Genomic DNA, 17,879 nt, shown 5'->3' on the forward strand with positions numbered 1-17,879 from the left:
TAGTGCTCAGAGCCACTGAACCAGGAACACTTCCGGAAGAGCCAAAATGCAAATTCCCCCACGAATTAACATACCACTGGGAAAAGTATGCCGCATTGAAAGAATACGTGTACCATCAAGTTTCATGCTCCCAGCTTGATTTTTTGAGGTGTTAATTAAATTATTATGATTGCGTGCTCCTACCCACGAAACTAATACCCAGGACAAATACACTAAGAAAAAAAAAAGAAAAAAGAAAAAAAAAGACGCAACACGAAGGAATTGCCCGAATGCGGTTGAAATCGGTTTATGTAAAGTATATATACAGACTAACAAATGAATAAAATTTCAGAAAAATGGATGTTTTATTGAGAAATAGCTTCACAAACTGACCAAGTCAATAACGCGTTGGTCCACCTGTAGGCCTTATCCTAGCAGTTATTCGGCTTGACACTGATTGACATTGTTGGATGTCGTCCCAAGGGATATCGTGCGAAATTCATCCGATTGATGTGTTTGATCATCAAAATGGCCATCTGGCTGGAGAGCCCTGCACGTGATGCTCCAAACGTTCTCAACTGGGGAAAGATACGGCGATCTTCGGCCGAGGTAGGATTTAGAAAGCACGAAGACAAGCAGTAGAAACTCTCTCAGTGTGCAGGAGGGTATTATCTTGCTGAAATGTAAGCTCAAGATGGCTTACTGTGAAGAGCAACAAAATGGGGCACAGAGTATCATCGACGTGACACTGTGCTGTAAGGGTGCCGCGGATGACAACCAAAGAGGTTCTGCTATGAAAAGAAATGACACTACAGAAATCACTCCTGGTTGTCAGCACGCATGGCGGACGACAGGAAGTTGCTATTCCACCGCTGTCCGAGGCGTCTCCAGACACGTCTTTGCTGGTCATCGGGACTCATTTAGAACTGGGACTCGCCACTGAAGATAATTCTACTCCAGTGAATGGGATTCAAGGCCGAAGAAGTGTCCGGAGATGCCCCGGACAGCGGTGGGATATCAACCTCACTGTCGCCCACCATACGCGCCGACAACCAGGAGTGAGGGACTGGAGTGCCGTTTCATTTCATACCAAGACCCTTTGGTTGTCATTCGCGGCGCCCTTATATCACAGCGGCACGTCGACGTTATTCTAAGCCACGTTTTGTTGCTCTTTATGGTAAACCATCCTCGTCTTACATTTCGGCAACATAATGCCCGCTCGCACATGGCGAGAGTGTCTACTGCTTTTCTTCGTGCTTGCCAAACACTACTTTCGTTAACAAAGTCGCTGGATCTCTCCCCAGCTGAGAATGTTTGCAGCATTATGGGCAGGGCCATCGAACCATCGAGTGAGAGACAGCGATACGTACATACAATAAGCTGACAGGGATGTCATTGTTGATCTCCATTTCGGTGGCTAGCTGAATGGTGCAATATCACTATTTCATGGCGCATTTGAATGTGACAGTGGCTCTGTGTTGCAATGGTATTTGGTTGGTTGGATTGGAGAAGGGGCCAAACTACGCGGTCATCAGTCCCTCCGACATTGGAAAAACCGATAAAACCTCCCACTAAAAGAGGGAGCTAAAATGGTCATAAAATTACAAACGATTGACAGAGAAGGAAGGAAGAAGGAAGAAGGCAGAAGAAGAGAGGAGGGAAAGAAAGCGACGAATGACACGAGCATGAAGGAAGAAGCACAGGTAGACAAGATGGACACTCAAGATAAAACAGACCCCATAAGGAAAGGAGTGGGAAGGCGGAAGGTGAGGGTCAACCACCAAGCACAGTCGAAGCCAGTCCAATCAGGGCGAAGGGTGGAGCAAGATCTATGTTGGAATGGGTGGGAACGTGAAGCTACATAGGATCCGGTCGAGAAAGACTGACCACCACAAGTGACAATCACCACACTGGTCACCAATAACATCGTAATCCCTTCAAATCTGCACCTGTCATCCGAGAACAAATAATCCACACACTTCAACATTCTGTATCATCCCATACCACTGATCGAAGACTAGCTGCAGCTGGACGAGGGAAATACCGTCCCACACGTAGGCTGCTGTTAACACAACACAAGCGGATGCATTTGGAATGGTGCCGCGATCAGGAAGCATGAACTGCCGAAGGATGGCGTCGCATTTGAGTTCAGCGGTGAATCGCGTTTCTGCACTACTCCAGATGACCTTCATCAGCGAGTGTGAAGGAGACCGGGTTAAATATCACATTCTACCAATGTCCTTGAGAGGCTCAGCGCCGTTACTCCTAGCTTTATGGTCAGGAAGCCACCACATGCGACTTCAGGTCACATATGGTGCTGATTGAGGGAACTGACGGCACAACATCACATCACGGACATCCTGCGTCTTCCTGTGTTACTTCTACTCATGTGACGTCACCGTGTTGCTATTTTTCAACAGAACATCGTCTATACATGGCATGTGCGTCTGTGGACAGTCTGCGTGATGTTGAAGTACCCCTGCAGGCAGCAAAATCCCCTGTTCTGTCTCCAGTGGAAAATGTGTGGGACCAGGTCGGACGTCAGTTCCGCCCTAGTGCCAGACGACGGGATATCAAGGACGAGGTTGGTTGGTTGGTTGGTTGGTTGAAAACAGGGGGAAGGGACCAACCTACGAGGTCATCGGTCCCTTGTTCATAATAGAACAATGCCGCAAGTGTGAGAATAAAACAAACTAGACATATAACACAAAACTGAAAGAAAGGAAAGACCACAATAACGAAGGAAAGGCAACGAACACTTAAAGGAACAAAAGAAGACAAGAAAACAACAGAGAGATCAAGCAACAGAAGAGAGTGAAACAAGGAAGCAGCTTACAGTGGCTGGCCGACCATGAAAATAAAAAGAAAAAGCCAGCCACTCTGCAACACATTAAAACCACCACCCTAAAAGCACTAGGGTGGAGGACACAGAGGAACAAAGAACATGCGCTGAAACTCAGATCGAATGATAAAACCCACCCTCACGGATGAAACGTAAAACCGAATCAGCCGATGAGGCGTTGTCTCCTAAAATCAATGATAACGAGTCTGGCAACCGAAGATGAAGTCGCAGGGCAGCCAAACAAGGACGGGGTACAACAGTTGTTGGCCACTTTGCCTCTGGAGAGGCTACAACGACTTTACGACACTTCCCCCAATCGAAACAGTGCATGCATTCAGGTCAGAGGGTAAGGTACTTCGGGCTGACACGTGGACTCTGTCTTTGACACGATTTTTTAATCACTGGAATAAGAACCAGTGAACTATGCTTCTCATGACTGCTTCGCTTTTTTTTCCCGCGATGTGTATTTCTGTCTGTGGACAAGAGATCAGGTATACATTTTCTTTCTTCATAGACTGGTACGATCGGTTGATAGTGATCGATGGTTAAAATTTAACTAGAATGATCTCCTGATTGCTGCATTTATAAATAAATAACCTTTGTCATATTCCTCAAATAGATCGTCTCTAAAGTACTGACTATTATCTTCCACTGACCCCAAAATTCTGTGGGGAACTTTATTACAGTCGTGTGAGAGCGACGAGCAGCCACTAGAGTTTTGGACCACTTGCAGAAAGCAATCTGGTAAATATTCCGCTATGAATCTTGTGATGTGTCGGAATTTTTTACTACTGTAGATGTTTTCTGGAGAAGCAGGACTTAAAGTCCCCTTTCTGCCATACTCGCAACCAACTCGAAAGAGGCTTCTCATGTCGACGGTACGTTAACCTACCTTCCTGTTTTCTTCCACAGTATTCTGTACTTCTTGATTCATTTACAGCGCGAGCACAGTTCTTTAACTACTTGGACTTTGCGTTTGTGATACGTGCATTTTCATCAAAATAAATCTACAAATCCCTGAGGATTAAGTCGTTTAGAAAGTACTCACGCTTCAGGTGTTACGCTACAGCTAAACAGTTGCAACACCAAGGACTGCCGTCGAGACCCCTGTATCACCTGAAAAGAATTAAACATTTGGTACAAACAAACAGGTAAGACAACAGCTCAATAACAGGTAAGACAACAACTCAATAATTACTCTAGAAATATCAACACTGTTATGATTATACAAGAAGTACAAGTTGAAAGTTGTTGGCGAAAGATAACAAAACAACACTTGTAAAACGTAATTGGTATAAATACAACACAGACAGTATGCATTCGAGAATGAAGGTGAACGTGCTGCAATTATACAAATTGGACATGCCTTTTGTGGCAGGCGAAACACCGAATAAATGTAGCCTGCGGCCATGTCTGGTGCGTAATATCATTAAACTATGGAAACAAGAAAACATACTTGTCAGTTTATGTATGTACCGAACGTTAAAATTTTATTTAATATGCTAAAAGGAAAAACGTAACAGCAAGATTTTTGAGACTCAAGAAGGGAGGATGTTACCAGATAGTTTCGTGGCTAACCCAGGAATAATTAGTTTCCATTCTTCCGTCAGCTTCTTTTTCATGTCTTTTTTGGGAGCTGACTGGAAATCTCCTGACCCTTCTATAGAGTGCGTGCCATGAATTTACTGTGGAGTGAAAGTCTAGTTACTTAAGTGGTACCAGAATAGCTTTTGGATGGTGATGAACAAGCCGTTCTTTTGCAAAAAATCATTTAGCCTTTGAAATATTTGAATGTAGATCTAATTCCAAACTTTTTCGCACTTCTGTGCTAATTTTGCTTCAGAATGTTGAGGTAACGCTATTTGTTTAACGTGATATCTTTGCAAGTTCTCAGTCGTACACTAAATGACGGAATACAGCCCCATGCCATATTTTATAGTGGGTTGCAAATGTTCAGCCTGCAGATAGACATTTGCTTTTCGCCGCTCCGTAGATCTCCCATGTCCTGAAAAAGGACGTTGAATCTACTTTCATCAACAAACACCTATCGATCATTCTGACCCTTTGTATACGTGGACGGACATTATCATTACCCAATCCTCTAACCACGCACACTAACAAAGGCAAGCAGCACTTCGACACACGCTCCACAGACTCAACACATTACCATTCACCAAAGAAAGCTACCAAAGAGAGCTGGACATAATGCAGATAGCACGAAGTAATGGTTACAATAATAACACAGTCACAAAGCTAAACAACAAAATTAAAAGTAAGATAAAAGCAGAAAGCACCAAACCACAAACAACACAACAGAACCAAACACAAACATGCAGTCCCATAACAACTAGACATGATAATCAGAAAAAGATGAAAGAAAACACAAGATAGTACACAATGATGTACAAACACAAACTCACCCATAAAATCACCAACATTTTCAAAAGACAGGGAATAAACATAGCACACAGAACAGACAATTCTATACAAACATACACCCCAAAACTGACAAAAAAAAAACAGACATACACCAGAAAGCAGGTATGCATCAACTACAGTATAACACTTGTGAAGGCAGATACATAGGACAAACAGGTAGAACATCACAAACCAACCACTAAAGAAGAAGACATGAAAATAATTAGGATCAACAATAAAAAACACCTCCTAACCCTGCAAGAAATTTACCACATACAGAAAACCAAAGCAGAAAGAAAAACCATGTTGAACGACTAAGTATACATGCCAAGCAATTCATTATTTACACTAATAGACAAAATAATAAAATAACCCTCCCAAAGAGGATTCATATAACAATACATAACAATACTGTCCAATGTAATAATAATACCACCCAATATCTTTACACTCACTTATCCAGTAACCCCTCCATAGAATACTGAAACGAAAAGTCAAATCAGCTGTTACCAAAGTTTTCACCCACTCGGTAACAGCTAGTGCAACACCATACAATTCAAAGCACCAATCTCCCCCCCCCCCCCGGTCCCTCCCTCTCTCTCTCTCTCTCTCTCTCTCTCTCTCTCCCTCTCTCAGACACACACACACACACACACACACACACACACACACACACACACACACACAATGGTATAAACATCATGAATAGAAATTAGTTCTGAACATATACTTCGTACTTTGTTAGGTTGGCATCAAGTAGGTAAACATGCCCAAGAGGAGGAAACACGTAACTGAGTCGCAATATTTACGTTGTGAAAAGCAGTATCCGGCGAAATAGTTATATAGAGTGGCAAAAGAACATAGCACACCACAGGAATGAATGAGAAACATGGTGAACAGTGTGAAGAAGGCCAGAACGCAAAGTTGTGCCTATATGGCAGTAATAAAAGTGGTAGTGCGACCTCCAGACCAGATGTGAGAAAAAGCAGATCAGCAAATCGTAAGTAATTACTTTTTTACAAAAAAAATTAAAAAAATCGCCACGTGAACTGTTTCATAACCTAAAAATAACAAAACTGTATCCTTGTATCCTTATAGATCCCATTGACGTTGCCTTAGAACAAGGTAAGGCGAAACGCGTATGGGGTAAATAAATTAAATAGCAGCAGGAAAAGGCAGTTTTATTTACCAAACAAGCATTTATATGCTTGCTGCGGAATATGGCCACGTAAACAAACTTGTTATTTCAGTAATTATCGTGTGTCATTTTCTTCTGTCAACCGAGCCGTGACTTCTGGTCCTATACAGGTTTAAATGCATTGTGCTATTCATTTAAGTTGTACCTCAAACTAATTAAGGGATCATATCGTATCAGTATCTCACGGTTTTATGCAATGTCAATGACTTATTTGCTTAGCTAAGAAATCTCCCCACCTTTTCTTAACTAGGCGAGTCTTATAGTCGACATTGTACACGAATTGGGTTCCTTTCGCTGTATGCTGATGTAAGATCTCCGTATTTAGCAGTTACTTCGAACTACTCGCTCGTCGTTAGATCCGAAGTTAAGGACTGTAAAGCTGCACAGATAACACCAACACAGAAGAAAGGAAACAACTAATCCGCTGACTTACATATTCATGTGCAGTACGATTTTGGAACATATTCTGCGTACCAACATTACGAATTACCTTAAAAAAAGATTGACATGTAATCCGTACGCATTCAGAAAATATCATTCTTGTAAAAGACAACTGGCTCTTTATTCTCATAAAGTAATCACTGCTATTGACAGGGTATCTCGTATTGGTTCCATATTTCTAGATTTCTAGAAAGCTTTTGACATCATTCCTCGCAAGTGGCTTCTAATCATATCGCATGCCTGTGAAGTATCGTCTCAGTCGTGCGACTGGTTCGTGGTTTCCTGTCCGAAAGGTCACAGTTCTTAGTATTTGAAGGAAAGTCATCGAATCAAACAGCAGAGATATCCGGCGTTCTCCAAAGAATTGTTCTATGCCCTCTTTTGTTCCTAACCTATACACGGTGTCTCAAACCTTTTGGGTAAAATGTAACAGGTGATAGAGGGTCCACGAGTGATTATATAGAGATACTGACCTATGGTGGGAAATGCTTAGTCACTATGTAAATTTGGAAATTTGTGGTAAGGACTATGGGACCAAACTGCTGAGGTCATCGGTCCCTAGACTTACACACTAATTAAACTAACTTAACCTAGCTTACGCTAAGGACAACACACACACCCATGCCCGAAGGACGACTCGAACCTCCGACGGGGAGAGCCGCGTGAACCGTGACAAGACGCCCAAGACCACGCGGCAAACCTGCGCGGCTGTCACTCTGTCATGGACATACAGTACACAGCGTGCAACGCATAACAGCAACGAAGCTCATGGTAATTGTTCAAAGTGACGACCGCCAGTCTTAACGCATGCTTGGCAACGACTCGAAGTTCTGTCGCACTCTCCCAAAGATCTCTGGTGTCTGTTGTACCAGGACACAGCCAACTTGGGCCCTAGCAAGCAGTTCTTCATCCGTTTCTACGAAGGTTTCATACATCTACGAGCTGACGTAACGCCAGCGGAGAAAGTCCGGAGATGTGAGATCCGCCGATTGCGCTGACCATGAGACGGGGCTTCCCCTTCCAATCCAATGACGACAGTACCTGTTGTTCAGGTGCTAGTGGACATTAACATCGAAGTAGGCTGGTGCACCGTCGTGTTGAAATCTTTTCGCAGACAACATGGGGTACAGTTTCCAAGAACTGTGGCAGCACACCTCGCAGGAACACTAGGTGGACCAGTGAAACGACGAGGCAGCAAATAAGATCCTATTAGGCGATCTTGGACAGTGCCCTCCCCCTCTAACAGAAAATCGTTGCTGGTGGCCACCAATGTTTCCGTCGTGGCGATTGTCCTCACTGCAGACATGGGTGTTGAAAACACCATCACGGGTGAGTAAGGCCTCATTCCAGAACAATAGAACTGTACGAAGTTCAGCACTACAGTGGAAAAACCACTGACGAAAGTGAACGTGGGCCTAAAATCCGTTGGTCACAGTGCTTGCACACATTCTTTATGACAGGGGTGTAATACCTGTTCCACCAGTACTCCCCACAAAGCATCCTTCGACGTGTGCGTTTCACGGGCAAGCTGACGGGTGTTTATTGCTGAGTGATCAGCCATGCGATCCAGCACCATCTCTTCAATGTAAAGTCTGCTATTCGAACAACTCTTTGGCGAAAACCTTGACGGTTCTCTGTGGCGTGAGCGTCACCGTCTCTCGTAAGATGATATCCACGAGGATAAACCTCTTCCAACTAGGACGACACTTGTTGGGAAAGAATTCTTAAAGAGCACTACATCCTGCCGCATCGTACATGAAATGCACGGCAGCCAACTTTCGTGACGAGTAACTTTCGGTCTTTGCCACGAACTAAGCTTTGTCTGTCTGGTGATCAGGGATGTGCGCTGTTTATCACTCGCTATCTGTTCAAGTGTACAACAGGCACCCCGGATCTTTGCGAAAGTGCGGCAGAAACTGGCGGTGGTCGCTCTGGACATTATAAGTTTCGTCCGTGTTGCTCCCTATGAACAGTGTATGTCCGTAACACAATAAATATGCATTTCCGACCATTGGTTCTGTATCTCCATATAATCGGTTGTGAAGCAACTCTGTTTCAATTAGACCAGAAAGGTTTGAGACGCCCGTATGAACGATTTAGGAGACTATCTGACAAGCCCTCTAAGACTGTTTGCATGTAACGCTATCGGTTACGGTCTATTAAAGTCATCAGAAGATCGGATCAATTTCAGAGTAATTTAGACAAGATATCTGTATGCTGCAAAGAGTGGAAACAATCTAAATAATGGACCGAATGAACTAAAAGGAATCCGTTAAATTTCAGTTACACGATAAATCACACAAATCTTAAAGCTGTCAGTTCAACTACATACCTAAGGATTACAGTTACGAAAAATGTAAATTAAAACTACGAGGGTGAGTCAAAAGAAAACCTTAAATTTGTAACAACAAATCGAAATTTCGCGCCGTTATCCTCTAAGTTGATAAGCGTGCTACAAACAGCGTGCAGAATGGCTTGTAGGTGGCAGCATAGTGCAGATGCACACATACCGTCGCAGTATCAGTATAAAGATGGCCGCCCCACTTGCGACTTGCACCAGGGAAGAACAGCGTTCGGTTATTCGGTTTTTGCTTAGTGAAGGTTTGAAATCTATTGAAATTCATCGTCGATGGAAGGTTCAGTACAGTGATGCATGTTTGCCACAGCAGCAAGTCTACGAATGCAGTAGGAAGTTCGCAAATGGTGTGACTTCAGTGGAAGATGCTCCTCGTACAGGTCAGGCACAACGAGTTGTGACTACACAGAACATTGCAGCAGCTGAAGCCATAGTGAAGGAAAACCGCCGAGTGAGACGGAATGACATTGCAGCATGTTTACAGATTAGTCATGGATCAGCACACTACATTGTGCATGATGTGCTTCAGTTTCACAAAGTGTCTGCAAGATGGGTGCCACGGCAGCTGACTCCTGAAATGAGAGGACGCCGTGTTGATGCTTGTGAAGAACTTCTTCGGCGCTTTGAACGGAAAGGTGATGGCTTCATTGCAGGAATCGTTACTGGGAACGAAACCTGGGTTCACTTCCACCAACCGGAAACGAAGAGGGCGAGCAAGGAATGTCGCCATTCTTCATCACCAAAACCAACAGCTAGGAAGCTCATGCTGACACTCTGTTGGGACGAAAAAGGTGTCATTTTGGAGCATTACATGCCTAGAGAGACCACTGTAACCAGTGCATCACACACAGACCTCATAAAAAAAATCATCTACCGCCTCCAATCAAATCAAAGCGATGTGGATTGCTGTCAGCAGGTGTCCTTTTGCAACATGACAACGCAAGGCTCCACGCTGCCCGTACAACACTTGCAACAATCACAGACCTGCATCTTGAGTGGCTTCCTCATCCACCTTACTCACCAGACCTTGCCCCAAGTGATTTTCGTATGTTTGGACCACTCAAAGCCGCAATGGGAGGAAAGAAGTTACGTTCTCATGAAGAGGTACGCCACGCGGTGCATGAGTGGTTGCGCGGACTACCAAAAAAATATTTTTCTAAAGGAATTTATGCACTTTGTAAGCGCTGGAGGACTTGCATTGAGCGTGCGGGAGATTATGTTGAAAAGTGATACAGCTTTGTACCGCTTCTGCACTATAAATAATATTTTAAAAAATATTTATGGATTTCATTTGACTCATCTTCGTATCATGCAGAAAATGTTGTGTGGAAGGCGAATCAAAGATTCTATTGCCAGAACAAAATGCTACAGGTATACCAAAACGGCTGCCTACAGTATGTTGTCCGTCTTCTTCTGGAGTATTACTGCGCGGTATGGGAGCTCTACCAGACAGGAATGGCGGAGCACATCGAAAACGTTCAAATAAGAGCAGCTGAAAAGGGGAAGAGAATGCTTCCGATATGATTCGCGAGATAGGGCGGCAATCATTGAAACACAGGTCTTTCTCGTTGCAGCGAGAAACTTCGAACACCAACTTCCTCCTGCGGTTGGGGAGATGTTTTATGGTCTCTCACCAGCAAAGGGGGAAATGACCAACGCAATGAAGTAAGAGAGATCAGAGCTCAGACGGAAAGATTTACGAGTTTGTTTTTCCTACGTGCCATTAGGGATTGGAAAGGTAGAGAAGTGATCTGAAAGTTGTTCGATGACACCTCTGCCACGCACTTGGTGGTGAATTGCAGAGTAGTCTTATTGTAATACATGCAGATTATAAATAAAATGGAAGCAGTCTTGATCGCATAAATTTTAATGTGGTGACCAGTTTCGATCTTATTATATCTTCAGACCACAAGACTGTCAACTGCAGTACACTGTAAGAGGTCCGAGCACATGTAATTTCGACGTATTGCTCATGCGCTGCCTGCGATATGCAAGGTATAAGAGGATCTCTGACCAGAGAGCAGTGTTGACTGCAGTAGGAACTGTGTAGCTGTAGCAGTAAGTTGTTGCTAGTGAGTAGTCTGCGGTCTGCTCTGGTCTGGTCTGGTGTATCGTGTTGGCTGGGTCGGTCGCGGTGCGGCGATGCCGGAGCCTGAGTATTAATTATTGTATAAGGTGAAAAGCAGCCTCGCGCATATGTAGTAATGTTATCTCAAGTCCCATGTAAATGTTTTAAAAAATCTCGTAATAATAATCTTTCTCGTAAAAAGTAATTTTTAACAACCATTCATTTCAATTTATAGAATTTACTAATTTCTCCAATCCATGATCATCCCGATTATTGCAAAAGAAAAATCAGTTGTTTCCCTTTCATAAATGACAAATCTATCGGCCAGCATTGCACAGGGCTGTGCCAGGAAAATATATTGTAAGAGCAGATATATATGCGTTATCCGGCGACTTCATTGAGGTAAGAATTTCTCTTTTTTATTCAGAATGATCTTTCAGGGCCATGACGCAGCACTGCTGACGTCCAAAATTTACCAGGTTAAATTCACAGTCAATTATTGAAAAGTCATAAGTGAGCGACAATTTAATGGAGAGGTTAGTTACATTGTATTATCGCCAGGTTACTGAATTTATTTTTTGTTGGGACGTTACACTGAATGTGAACGACATAATTATAATTTTTTACTGTTGAGAAGTTTAGGAATTTTTCTGTTTTGAGGTTACACTAAATGAGAATATTATTCATATTATTTATTTTATTTTTATGGGGAGGTTACAACACCACCAGCCATAAGCAAGAGGGTTGCCATGCACCACCGCCTCCGGCAAACATCAATGGTCTGAAGACGATCTTATAGTAAGATCGAAACCGGTCACCACATTAAAAGAAATTTATGCGATGAAGACTGCTTTCAGTTTATTAATAATAAATATAGATCGCTGTTTCCTATAAAAAGAACTATGTACTTTAAAAATTTAGATGCATATTAAGCTAGAGGCCAATATTAATTACGCCTGCAAGTAGGAGCAGAAGCTGATGCCTAGTTCACGATATGGACGGGAAGCTGTGCCCAGTTAAGAAAGAGCAGACGGCGCTAGGAAAGGCTAGTACAGAACGCACCCACCCGCCTCCTACCTGCGCGCTCCAGATTTAACTGTAGCCAGGTTGCAGCACGGCCCGTTTTACCAGACCAAACAAACTGGCGCTTGTTTACCTGTAAGCAACTGACAAGAGCCAAGCGACCTCGTGAGCACGCCAGATTAGGCCCCCACGGACGGAAGCCGAAGTCCTGGGCGAAATCCGTGCCACCACGCGGGGAAGCTGTTCTATCATGACTCGTGGCGTTCTCGTCAGTCGCTAAAACTGATTAATACTGACAGAAAGAGGAGTTGTAACTGTAATGAAATCTTACACCCTCAGCTCAATAGCCTGTTGAACGCGAAAGGAAATAAAGATTTGAAATTAGCGTAAGAACCCTGAAATTTGTGATCGGTCAAACCACTAGTTGTTACAGGAACCTGAATCGAATCAATCACTGGGGGAGAGCAATTTTAAGAAACATATATATGTACTTCGTTCTAAGTTCCTTGACTTCAAATGGTTTAAATGGCTCTGAGCACTATGGGACTTAACTGCTGAAGTCATCAGTCCCCTAAAACTTAGAACTGCTTAAACCTAACCAACCTAAGGACATCACAGACATCCATGCCCGAGGCAGGATTCGAACCTGCACCGTAGCGGTCACGTGGCTCACGACTGTTCAGAAACGCATTTGAAATAGTTCCGCACTGCCGATTAGTGAAGAAAATACAAGCTTACGGAGTATCTGACCAGATTTGTGACTAGATTCAGGACTTCCTTGCAGATAGAAAACACGTAGCTCTTAAAAACAAAATCGACAGAACTAAGAGAGGCGTTCAATAAGTAATGCAACATTATTTTTACTCGGGCAGTTCCGGTTGAAAAAATGCGGAATTTGCTATGGGACATAAAGGAATATTCCCGCTTCAACATCCATAGTTTCATGATAGTTGATGGCGTTAACATAGCCTTCAAATGGCGACTGTAACGGCATGCCAATGAGAGAACTGTCGCTCGGTTTCTTTTGGCGGAAAACCAGAGCATCGCAGATACTCATAGGCGCTAGTGGGAACTAGCAGTGAACAAAATCACGGTGAGTCGTTGGGTGAGGCGTCTGTCATCATCGCACCATGGTCACGCAAACATGTCCGATCTCCCAAGTACCGGTCGGCCCCACAACAGCGGAGATGGATGGTTGGTTGGTTTGTTTGTTTTGGGAAGGAGACCAGCGAGGTCATCGGTCTCATCGGATTATGGAAGGATGGTGAAGGAAGTAGGCCGTGCCCTTTCAGAGGAACCATCCCGGCATTTGCCTGGAGTGATTGAGGGAAATCTCGGAAAACCTAAATCAGGATGGCCGGACGCAGGATTGAACCGCCGCCCTCCCGAAAACAGCTGAGACACCTGCAATGTTGGAACGTGCGGATACTCTCATTCGAGGTGATCGATGGACCACACTCGAACATTTCGCTGCTCACCTCGACATCTGTGTTGGTAGTGCTGACACACTCGTCCACCAGTTGATATACTCAAAGGTGTCCCTCCGCTGGGTTCCTCGTCGCCTAACAGAAGACCATAAGGAGCAACGAAGGACCATCTGTGTGGAACTGCTTGCGCGTTACGAGACTGATCGTGACAGGCGATGAAACATGGGTTCATCGCTTCTGTTTGATGTTCTTCCTCATGGGGCAACTATCAACTCTGTAGTTTATTGTACTACCCACAGGAAATTGAAGAAACGACTTCAGTGTGTACGTGGACACAGAAATGCAAACGAATTTCTCCTTCTCCATGACAAGGCAAGGACTCACAGGAGTCTGCGCACCCGAGAGGGACCCACAGAACGTCATGGGACTGTTGTTCCTCATCCACCACCCTACAACCCGGACCTCATATATTCTGGATTCCACCTGTTTGGCCCCATGAAGGGTGGACTCCGAGTAAATCATTACGTAGATGATGGGGAGGTTACTGATGGAGCAACACGTTGGCTCCGATGTCGACCCGTAGAGTGGTATTCTGTTGTATTGAACTGGGGACCTAGAATCGACAGAAAGGCTTCGTGTCTCCCCCCCCCCCCCCCCCCCCCCCGTGGCCCTCAGTGGTTCGCAACCCCACAACAGGCTACAGCAGTCGACACACCACACCGCCGCCCCACATCGAACCGAGGATTACTGTGCGGTTCGGCCCCCCAATGGGCCCCCCGGGAACGTCTCACACCAGACGAGTGTAACCCCAATGTTTGCGTGGTAGAGTAATGATGGTGTACGCGTGTATGGTCACAGTGTTAACGCAGGTATCGTCGACATAGTGTAACTGAGGCTGAGTAAGGGAAACCAGCCCGCATTCGTCGAGGCAGATGGAAAACCGCCTTGAAAACCATCCTCAGGCTGGCCAGCACTCCGGACCTCGACACTAATCCGCCGGGCGGATTCGTGCCGGGGACCGGCACGCCTTCCCGCTCGGGAAGCAGTGCGTTAGACCGCACGGCTAAGCGGGCGGGCAGTAGAGTGGTACCGTACGGGCACACAGGTGGCGTTAGGCCGTCGCATTGAAAAAATAGGGTTTTGTAGCCAAAAGATTGGGGAATAATATAGTTCATTGGAATCCTGAATAAAACCAACCTGCTTTCAGAAAACAACGAACGTCCCTCTTGATTTGAGGACAACCGTGAGCAGGCGGGCTCGTGGTTCGCATACTGGGGAAGACTGCAGCATGTACCAAGAATGGTTCAAATGGCTCTAAGCACTATGGGACTTAACATCTTAGGTCATCAGTCCCCTAGAACTTAAACCTAACTAACCTAATGACATCACACACATCCAAGCCCGAGGCAGGATTCGAACCTGCGACCGTAGCAGCAGCGCGGTTCCGGACTGAAGGGCCTAGAACCGCTCGGCCACAGCGGCCGGCGCGGCATGTACCAAATTTTCAAATGTGTGTGAATTCGTAAGGGACCAAACTGCTAAGGTAATCGGTCCCTAAACTTACACACTACTTTAAACTAACTTAAAGTAACTTACGTTAATCGAACCTCTGGCAGGAGGGGCCGCGCAATCCGTGACATGGCGCCTCAAACCGCACGGCCACTCCGCGCGGCCGGCATGTACCGATCGGAACTATGTTGTTATGGCTCTCTGGTAAATTCACCCAATCTGTCTCCTTTCCTATTCATAATCAACTACTAAATAATGCCAAAAGCTAACTCCAAGGTAAGATTTACTGATATCATGCCCAGACGGCAATGTCACATTTCCCATCACTTTAGCACAACAAAACGAATGACAAATGACGCGTTTTCGAAACATCTGTAATGTGGTTTATTATATTTTCGTGATACGCAGGTATAAATACGAAAACCACCAAATAAGCCAAGTGAGTTTCGCAGCATGCTTCGTGCTTTTGTATTTTCATTTCTGACCGTCTTTTCGTGTGTGCTCAATCCGAGCTCCAAACAGCTCGTCAATATGAATCAAATCGCAAAGTGGAAGTTCGAACGGTTTCCTTGTGAGTAGAAAAATCATCTTTCTCATACCTTCTACCTTTATTTCGTTTATTCATTTTCTTGTATCGATCCCCAACATAACGGTGACCGAATTGTTATGTTTCAGTGTTATATATTTGTATGTCCAAGAGCTTCTTTTTTCCAGGTTCTTTTCGGAAATTGGTTCTGAAAACCTCGAAAGAGCGCATTCGTTGGTTCTCTGTGTAAAATTAGAAACAAAAGAAAGACGTCTTACGCCACACTAGACTGACGTCAGAAGTAAGTCTTTCCGGCTAGCCGTTACCGACGAAATGGTGTTTATGCTCCACGAATGCGCATCAGACGAGCTTTAAATGTCAGGTGTCGCAATCTAGTACCGACAGACAGAATTGTGCGACTTCAAACGAACGGCTACACGAAGTTGTTTGGGATTCAGCAGCTCTTTGACACACACACACACACACACACACACACACACACACACACTGTAATGGTCGCCTGGTCGTAGATATTGCTAATTGCTATAATCGCACTATTTCACTCCCATTTACGGAGCTTGTTAGCACTTGATGTTAGGTTGGCGCCATTAAAATGCATTGTGTTGTGGTAATCGCTGCTACTTGCTGGATCGCTGCTGTCTCTCGATGCTGATGCTGGCTCTACATCAGGTTGTCTAGGGATAAAAACATGAGGTCCCGTGTTTTTTATGTGCTTTTGATGATAAAGAACGAGCGAAACCAACAAATATGTAAACTTCAAATATTTATTACTCTGGTGGCCATCTTAATTCCCCTGTCCACCACAGACCATGACACAACACAACTTCCTTTACATGTTCTTTGCATTGTTTATCCACCTCAAACAATAACACACAAACACACTGTACCAAAGTGACATTCCGACTGCCTCCCGATCGTTCTTGCTGCTTGTATTTATAACATTGTCAAAGAACTACTAAAAAGAGATATAGTTTACAAGTCACATGTACATCTGTTATCATAATTTGTGCAGAAAAGTTATTAATTTGCATCGAGTGACATAATTTAACATGTTATTAAAATGACAGACAGATTTGTTGACTTGACAGAATAATTCTTTGTTACAAAAAGTCCGTTTTTTAGAAGTTTGTCAATTGACTTCTCTAATTTGCATAAATAAGTAATTAACATGAATTGTTAAGAAATACATTGGTTTTCGTCTAAAACAGGATTGATTTCGTGAATACTAAGTGAAAACGCTCCTAGTGAACAAATAGGTTTCACTGGGTGATTTTTATTTAAGGAGATCCAAAATACCTAAGTTGTCCACTATTTTTCATATTTCATATTAATTATTTAAGATGAACTTAGTGTTTTTACATGATGACATTTGCTGTATCAGTGATCAAGTGATATTAACTTTTGTGTGGGTCAGTTACTCAGTATAATTTAATGGGTTGACTGTTTATGCAGACATGTTATGCAATCATTGTTAACATACACAATACCTTTGCTATAATCATAAATACTCGTTAAACTGGTTGAATTTGGAGGGTATCGCATACTTCGGTACAGTAAAGCCTTTAATATGTTCCGTTACAACACACACACACACACACACACACACACACACACACACACACACACACACAGAGAGAGAGAGAGAGAGAGAGAGAGAGAGAGAGAGAGAGATTGATTTATCAACATAAAGGATAATGTGCGAGATGCAGTTGCCACAGCCAGACACGAAAAAACACAGTTACGACAAAGCATTGTAAGTTTGATGACAGAGTAGTCGCCCTTAGCGACCCTTATCAGTTTTCATGAGCATCATGGCTAGCAGGCAACAAAATCTTTGTTGATGACGTCACCTTCAGAAACACCATACACATCCAGTGTTTTAGGTCAAAAACACCAGTCGAGTTCTGAATACTTACATGAAAATGTGTCAATTAACTGTTCTCACATATAAACTTCAAGGTACAACTATTTCCTAGCTGTCACACAGTGTTCTCCGTGTTCGGTGTACAACAGCCAGTAACTGAAACAGCCCTTGCCTCCCCCTGTCGCCGGGGTTCGAGCACTACTGTGG

At 44.0% G+C, this 17,879-nt stretch overlaps 1 protein-coding gene across 2 annotated transcripts in view; it reads right to left on the bottom strand.

The window, feature by feature from the left end:
• LOC126190883 (V-type proton ATPase 116 kDa subunit a 1) overlaps positions 1-17,879 on the bottom strand; it is a 704,052-nt gene that overhangs the window by 361,034 nt on the left and 325,139 nt on the right. For both annotated transcript variants that reach the window (XM_049931488.1, XM_049931487.1), the window contains exon 3: positions 3,870-3,937. The gene's annotated coding sequence lies outside the window, so the exon portion shown is untranslated. The remainder of the gene's footprint in view (positions 1-3,869; positions 3,938-17,879) is intronic.

Source organism: Schistocerca cancellata, chromosome 6, assembly GCF_023864275.1.
Source record: "Schistocerca cancellata isolate TAMUIC-IGC-003103 chromosome 6, iqSchCanc2.1, whole genome shotgun sequence".
NCBI lineage: Eukaryota > Metazoa > Arthropoda > Insecta > Orthoptera > Acrididae > Schistocerca > Schistocerca cancellata.